Source organism: Benincasa hispida, chromosome 1 (genome assembly GCF_009727055.1).
Source record: "Benincasa hispida cultivar B227 chromosome 1, ASM972705v1, whole genome shotgun sequence".
NCBI classification, from domain to species: domain Eukaryota; kingdom Viridiplantae; phylum Streptophyta; class Magnoliopsida; order Cucurbitales; family Cucurbitaceae; genus Benincasa; species Benincasa hispida.
Window position 1 is genome coordinate 71,807,544 of NC_052349.1, and position 9,186 is coordinate 71,816,729.

Below are 9,186 nucleotides of genomic sequence, written 5' to 3' on the forward strand. Positions count from 1 at the left end.
AACAAATGAATATACTAAACTAATTGTTAGTGAGCTTTAGGTTGAATCTCACCAGTCTATTATAAATTTATATCTAAAAATGAAAGAAAAAACATCATTTTAAAAGGAAAAACAAACTACAAAAGGGATAAAAGATATATAGGAAATGCATAAATTAAAGTGAGTAATAACTCATATTCCTACAAACAACAAGTATAAAAAGTATTCAAATCAATAGAAAAAAATACACAACTGATATACTTTAAATGTGATATATTAATTGTTTGATATATATAAAAAAATGTGGGTTTATTAAAAGGGCAAAATTGAGTATGGGATACACGTAAATTTAAATTTGAGAATTTTTCCATATTTACAATTTTTCATATGTTAAAGGCACACCTCTAATTTGGATTTTCCATCCATTGCAGATTCCCAAATATATTCACATATTGTATGTTTTTACATGGAAGTTATTATTATATTTAACGAATTTGAGGATAGAAAAGGGCCACGTAAACTTTTTCAAATAAAATTGGGCTAAATTCTAAAAAATGCTCATCAACTTTGTATTTTGTGTCAAAAGTATTTTTAAACTTTCAAAAGTTTCAAAATTATCATTAATTTTTTTTTTTTAAAAGAAGTTAAAATTTCATAAGTAAGACTTGTCTGGAAAGTGCTTAGGTCTCTACATCAAAAATTTGATATGCAAGTTATTGTCATCAAGTAGGCTTAAGACATAAAATCCATGAAAGTAGATGAACTATTTTGGCTCCTTGCTCACTTTTGAGATGTCCCTAGACGGAAAGCCCAAAAAGAAGAATAGGGGAATTGCTTTATAGTCCTCAGTTGATGATGAGCATGATGATCCTGGTAGAGAGTCTTTCAAATGCAGAGAGTGTGAAGATTATGGACACTTTCAAGCATAATGTCCTAATTTCTTGAAGAAGTAGGGTAAAAGTTATCTTTTAACTCTATCTGATGATGATTCAGAAGACAATAGTGACTCAAAGGAGGATGTCAAAGCACTTATTAATAACATCTCATTTAACACCTTGTCTTATGAGATTTCTGAGTAGGATGATGTGTATGCAAAAAATGTTCATGACAATGCTAAACATAGATCTACTGATCCTTCATATCAAGCTCTTTTTATCAAATGGCAAGATGATCTTAAAGTTCTTGATGTGCAAAAAGAAATAATTGAGATTTTGATAGCTGACAATTACAAACTTATGTCTACTATTGCAGATCTAGAATGAGAACTTAATCAGGTTAGAGCTGAGAAAGACTCTGCATGTAAAAATGTCAGAATGTTGAACACTGGTACTGAGTCTCTGGAGAAAATATTGACAAAGGGAAAGACAGCTGGTGATAAATCTGGGCAAGGTGTTTCTACAAGTGAAAATCAGCATAATAAATAATTTCGATTCAAAGGGAAGCAAAAGATTGAGTTTGTTAGAGCTCAAAATCCAGAGTCTTATGGCTTTACAGGTACATCCTCTAGCTATTCAACATGGAAAGCCAAACAAATTTATAGACCAAGATGGATTTGTCATTATTGTGAAATAGTGGGCCATAAACGACCATTTTGCCATTAATTGTTGAGTACTCTTCACAGATCCACAAACTTTAGAAAGGCTCCTCACTTCCCTCGAAACAACTTTCAAAGAGAATCAAAAGTAAAACAGGTTTGTAGAGTGAAGAATGTCAGAATAGATGCAATACTGAACTGATGTCCTTCAGATCTTCTGTTAAAGGAGATTGATATTTTGATAGTGGGAGCTCTCGATATATGACAGGTCAGAAGAACTATTGAAGGAAATCTAAAACATAGATCTCCATGAGCGGAAGCAAGATCTTTCCAATCCCCTTGTGCAAGAATAAATGCATTCACAAACATATAAGAATAGTTATGCATCTTACACAAAAATACAACATGCTATCTTACTAATAACAAAAGGAATTGAGAAACATACCTCGAAGAACTCTTCTTTTAGAAATCTTTCGCTCTCGTGAACAATTGGACAGCAATATCTCGCTCTTGTGAGCAATTGCCTATCCAAGCTCTCGCTGTCACTTGCAATCACGAACAATCTGATCCTTGAACAACAACCCTTAGACACTACCACTCGGCAACCTCGGTATTCTCGGAGCGAGAATCTAGGAGGTGTTGGCCTTTTGTGAATTTGGTAGAGGGAAGAAGGAAGAAAATGATTGAACTACATGATCAAGTAAGTGAAAGAAAGGTTCAGTCTATCGCATAGATTTAGAGTACTTGATCGTTTAGTAAATCTCGCTCTCGTGAAAATTTTTCTAACCGATCGTTTAGTCTCTCGCTCAATCGTTTACACGATCGTTGAGCAAATCTTGCTCGATTGCTTAGTATCTCGCTCAATCATTTACACGATCATTTAGCAAAGCTCGCTTGATCGCTAAGTATCTCGCTTACATGATCGTTTAGCAAATCTCTTTGATCATTTAGTATCTCGCTTACACGATCGTTTAGTCTCTCGCTGAGGGTTATCGTATAGTCTCTCGTGAATAAACGATTAGTTAAGCTAATAATGAAGCGATTCTTCATAAAATGAAAACTCTTTTCATTTTATCCTTCAATTATTCAAAACTGAAATTGACCTTCCACTTTTACGGTTAATAGAGAAAATAACTAACTAAACAATTATCTCATAATTGTTTTTATTATAAATGAATATAATAACTAACTTATCATATTATATTTATAACATATAGTTTTAATATCACATCATATGTAATATTTAAACCATAGATCTTTTCTCCTTTATTTAATATAAATCATATTTATATCAATTCCTCAAATTAATGTATCTAATACATCAAATCAATTATATCACATATAATTGAACCAATTTAATTATATCATATATAATCAAATTCCCTCTTATTAACCTGAACACTTCAAACTAACCCAAAAACTAATTCTCAACTTGAATCTATTGAGCTACCAAGGGGGCCTTATAGATCTATAGTTTGAACCTTATGGACCTGTTGCTTAAAGCTCCAACGGTACGTGAATAACTGACTAAACTCTTTAGTCACGAGATCCACCATCCATTAACTACCAGTCACTCCACTAAAGATCGACAACTACACTCTTCGTACTACAGATATATTTCTGTGTTCATTAACCAATCAACAGTGCGATGACCCTTCATAAATCGCTCATAAGTACAGCTGGAGCAATTTACCATTTTTTCCCCTGTAGTTACATCTAACTCCTTAAGTACCACTGATTCCTGTAATGAACAATAAGTCATAGTCCTACTATGACCAAGTCCTCTCTTCCAAAGAGAGGGTGTGGCCACTATGTTCAAGATCCGGAATCAGCCCTTAAGGGAGCAATTTATCTACTTACCCCTGCTTCGGGGAATGAGTGAATTCTGTCTTATGTAGCTGAGTTCTCAACTCCCCAATTAGACGAATCTCTAAAAAGGTATGCTTGTTGAGTTGGCAATCTAGCCACTCTCACCCATACTAATCAAAGGACCGCCCTCATAGGCAGGAGTTCCCAACTCACTAAGGATTAAAGTCATGTCACCTATGGTCATTTTAGTGAAATGTAAGTCTCAATTATCAACGATATTATATAAAGAGACTAATCATCTTATGGTCCAGTCTCATACAAACTCTTTGTATAGGATACCTCCACTCGCATGTCTCCACATGAATATTCAAGATTAAACCATTTGTAGTACCTTACAACGCCTGTAACATCTACAAAGCAGGCCGTATCCGTAATGTCACCAGGATAAGGTATCCCTCTTTTATCCATCTACTACAGACCATTTAGGTTATTACTTAAGGCATGATCCACTTGTATGTCTCACAAACGTGCTTAAGTTACATAAAATAATCACGGATCTTAGTTTATTGGATTTGAGTAAATGCATATAAAATAACACTTATTTTATTAATAACAATGTGTGTACAAAATGTTTACAAACAACAAGACCACCAAGAGAATTAGGACACTAATCCCAACAATCTTTCACTTGTCCTAATGCCTCAGGAGAGTAATGTACAATACATAAAAACAGTACAATATACAATAAACTAGGGCATACTCTACCCCAGTATCATCTCCACTTGCCCTAGAAAATATGTTGCATGTCCCGTAGACTCAGACTCTCCAGATGACCCTCGAACACTTTATTCGTGAGAGCCTTTGTAAACGGATCAACAATGTTGTACTCCGACGCGATCTTCGTGACTATCAAATCACCGTGATGCACAATCTCCCTGATCAAATGATACTTCTGTTCAATATGCTTGCCTCTTTAGTGACTCCAAGGTTCCTTAGAATTTTTCATAACCCCGTTGTTATCACAATAGAGAGTGATCGGCAAAGACAAATTTGGAACAACTTCCAAATCTATAAAAAACTTCATAAGCCAAATAACCTCTTTAGCAACTTCACAAGCGATTACGTATTCAGCTTCCATAGTGGAGTCCGTGATGCATCCTTGCTTGATGCTTCGCCAAACTACAGCCTCTCCATTCAGAGTGAACACTGACCCTGATGTCGATTTCCAAAAATCTCTATAATTTAATAGTGAAAGTAAATAACTAGACATATTGTTTTATATGTTTTTAACTAAAGACTTCCAATTTATATGATCCAAGTCTCACCCTGTGAGATAGAATTAGTTCAGACCTCTGGTGGTTCTCCCAACCGATCTGCGTCCACAACTTGGGGAAGGGAAAGAAAACAAAACATGGAAAATGTGAGCTATAAGCCTAGTGAGTGGTGCCTTTGTAAGAAATCAAGTTTAACTTTAGAAATTCTTTATTGGGAAATACAATTCTAGAAACAAATACAGATCTCATAATAATAAATGTAACCTTCCTAGCCGGCCAGCTGGATGTTCTTGGCAAGATCATGTAATCCCAAACCCCTTAGTATTCTCCACGAATAACCCGCAATGACTAATGTGGAAACAATTTCAACACCCGATAACCTGCCGAATGTGAACATGTCGACATTTTCTACTAGACATGTTTGGGTACGCTGAAAATCCCAGCCAGATACCCTTGCAATCCTAGCCAAGTGACCACAAATATGCTAACAATATCCTGGTACCAATCCAGTTTCCAGTACAACCACTCATGCATTATACCAATATCACAATAACAAACTCAGACAAAATACCTTTCGTAATCATGTCAACATTTTAAATCTAACCTATATACATCTATATATATATCATTCATATATATGTATATAGAAATCAATCATACAAACAACGAAGTAACCACTCACTGTTTCTCCTGTAAGATTTCCTTCAGGCTGCTTCTTATTTAGCTCATTCGATTTCTCCTTTTTCCAAGAATTTCAAATTAATCCATTATTTCTTCAATATTCTCAATTTATTCACACATAACTTTAAAAATCATAATATCCAGCTTACCCACTTAAAATAACCCAAAGATAGGTTGAGCTATTTCAAAATAGCTTCTTAGAGGTTATTTCGGCACTTTGGGAGGCATTAGGCGACAGAGGGATGCGTCGGTGCCTGCAGATGGGCAGAGGGACACACTAGGCAATCGTTCCTGCACAGACAGCTGTGGGCACCTGGGCGCGCATCTAGCTAACCGAGTGGGCGATGCAACATGTGTCCGCCTGGTGATGTATCCTGCAGAGCACGCATGCTGAGTCGGTGGGAACACGTGACAAGGCTGCTGTCGACAGCCTATGCCGACCACTGGACAACTTTACCTCCAACACAGGTTTTCCTCTTCTTTAGCGCCCAAACACAGTAGTAGCCCGGTATTCCTCACTACACTCCTCTCCGAATATTCTTGCTCTGATTTCACTCAAATGGCTCGAGTGAGTTGTGAGAGTTCTTTGTCCCAAGCCCCCTATTTATAGGCATCCAAAATCTCCCCCAGCCCAACACCTCCTACTAGGTTGCATGGCCAGTCATCTTCTCCTCTTGTTGCCAATGCAGCCCCTTGCCAAACGACACTGAAATGTCTCCTTTTCCCTTAGCCAACGCACAAGTCCCTCCTTGCATGCATCCTCAGCCGCCCACTTCATTTGCATGAGATCTCCAATTTTCCCTAGATTGCCACATCTCCAGACAAGTTGGTACTTCCGACTTGTCCTCTAAGTTCTACCTCATCAACGCATCACCCCTTTAACTTGGTTGCACACTTTCTTGGCCGTACGACATTAACCTTATCAGCCCATAGGTCTCTTATCAACACACCATCTATGTCGTACTAACTCCCAAGATATCGCAAGTCCTCTCTTGGTCGTAGATCTTTCTTCGTCCGGCTTACTCTTGGCATATGCGTTCTACCCTTGAAATCTTTCCACGCATAGTGCTTGCCCCAGCCTCGTCTTATGTGCCCATATGCCTTCGGGTATCCTTGGTGCATAGTGTATTACCAATGGATACCAATCCTTAGGTTAACTAAGTCTCAGCTCAATGCCTCATGGTTTGTCTTACTATCGCCTAGCCCCTTGCTAACACGTACTTCATGACTAACGTTAGCATACCCTTGTTGTTTGCCAACGTCTTTAGTCTCTTGTTTAGGACTTTGCCATCCGACCGTGCAAGCCTTATGTACCGCAAGCCTTTGTAACGCATAGGCACTTTACCATGCATCCACCATGGCTTGGCTCATCGTCTAGTTCCTCTACTCATTGCCTAGCTCATTATCTAGTAATCTCTTGTTGTCACTCATCATCTAACGCATAGCTCATTGCATAGCGTCTGCATCTATCGCCCGACGCATTACACCCATCGGCTAGCACATTCTTCCATCGCGTAGCATCATCGTCTACCGCCCGTGTCTGTCGTGCAACGCCTCATCCTCTAGCACTTCGCCTATCGTGTAGCACTCACGCTCATCATGTAGCGTCCACCATGTAGCTTTTGCATCTGTTGCCTAGCGCCTGCATCGTCTAGGCATCCACACTTATCGTCTAGCGTGTCCGAGCTCATCGTTTAGCGTTATCGTCTATTATTTCCATTGATCGTGTAGCGCCATCGCCTATCATGTAGCTTTTGTGTCTATCGCCCCATGCCCGTGCATCGTCTAGCGATTAGCTTATTGTCTAACACCCACTTAACGTTTAACACTATTGTATGGTGCTATCTTTTAGCGCTGCATGCAACTACGCGATCGCCTGTGCTCATGCTCCAACGCCCAGCACCTTGTGCATGTTAGTTAGCACGCATGCCCAGTCCCAGCGCCTTGCGCCCATTGCTCTCGCTCACGCAGCATCTTATCATCCCTGCACATGAGAAACCTTTGGACAACGCCTCTTGCTAATGCTTCTGCCAACATGCATCCAACCCTTACAAGCTTAACGCATGGTTGTCCTTGGCTTCCTCTACAAACTTAGTCCAAACGCATGGTTTCATTTAGCTTTATACTTAACCAAATTTTAACCAGTTAAGGCTTATCTCAAAGCTACTAAATAAATCTATTTAAACACTTAGAATTTTCTTTAACATAGGGTTTAGCTTATACTTAGTTAATTTCCTTACCTTCATGCTCAAGTAGGGAAACTGAAATCCGGATGTGGATTAATGGAGTTTCTGGATGTTTACCTCTGGTTATTTAATTTTTTTACATTCAAAGTTAATTGTAAAGGCTCCTTTATTTTTAGGCATATTAACTTGCTATCAAGTCTGTAATTCAAAGTGTTTAAGTTAGTGTGAGTCCCTCATGATCAAGCTTCAAAGCAAGGAGTTGCGCATAACTTTGAGGAAGAAGAAGAAGACCAAGCGTTGGTCAGATCATCGTGGGGTAAGCGATCGTTGAGTATGAGATACTCGTAGCAAGGTGAACGTGCGCGCACTAAACGATTGTGTAGCTCAGCAACCTTCATTGCTTAGTCACTAACTACACGATCGTGTAGTAAAAGTTACTTAGCACTTGTTCTATGATCGTCTAGACGATCGTTCTTCATAACAACGTAGTCATCTAAACGATCGTTTAGACTTGCGTGTTTAAATTTAGTGCACTAAAAGATTGAGTGGCCTCATGCTTCATCGTATTGTAAATGGTACTCGATCGTAGCTAAGCAATCGTGGTTACTCGCCCAATTTACTAAACGATTAGGGAGGCTTTACCTGGGCGGTTCAAGACTCGGTTCACTTGTGAACTAGTTTGCTCGATGGTTTTATGTAATAAATAGAATTTATTTCTAGTTTTTGAGGATAATTTGAAGGAAATCGACACTCGAGATTTCCATGAGTAGCGGAAGCAAGACTATTCCAAATTATAATCATGAATCAACATATATTTACAGTCGACTTCAAAACAAACAGTTATGCAATTATACAGAGAAATTACAGCATGAACATTACAAATGCATAGAAAGCAAACTCTACGCACATCAGCAGAAGCATCTCCACGCTCCGATGCACACTCTGATCGAACAACAGCAACCACGAGCGCTCGATCTACACGATTGCAACACCGCACGAACACTTCGCACTCATCCTCAACGATCTCCTCAGTCACGATCTCTTCCGCAACATGAACTTCTCTGCAACACCACAAACAGAATCCTCCAAAGCACCAAGAACGGCCTCCAAAAAACCTTGACGGTGTTGAGTTGAGTCTGACACCACTAACAAGGCGACCTTGGTATTCTCGGTGTGAGAATCCAAAGGGTGGGATCTGTTCGGACTTAGTGTGAGGCAGACGAACGGAGGAAAGATAGATCGTGTACACGACTGGGCAAGTGGGAGAAGTCGGAGACCTATCATAGGTTAATGCCCAATCGTTTAGATAAAGCTATGCGATCGTCTAGCAAAAGCTATGCGATCGTTTAGCTCTTCGTTTAGCCCGGTCGATTTTACACGATCGTTCACTTGGGCCAGCAATCGTTTTGCAAAGCTATGCGATCGTTTAGTAAATACTGCATGATCGTTTAGCTTGCCTAGCCGTTGTTTAGTAAAATCCATTTAACTTGATGACCTATGAGTTTCTTTGTGCGAGAGAGAAAACTCAAAATCCTTTTCAAACTTTTGTAAAAAAAAAAAACTTCTGTAAAAACTCTTTTTCAAAATAGGAAACCGGTTTCCTTTTAAGCTCATGGTTACCATGATTAAATAACTGCCACATACATTTAGTTTATTAAAAAAGAAAAAATATTAATTATCTATAATAATTAATTATATAATATAAATGATAACCAACTTATCA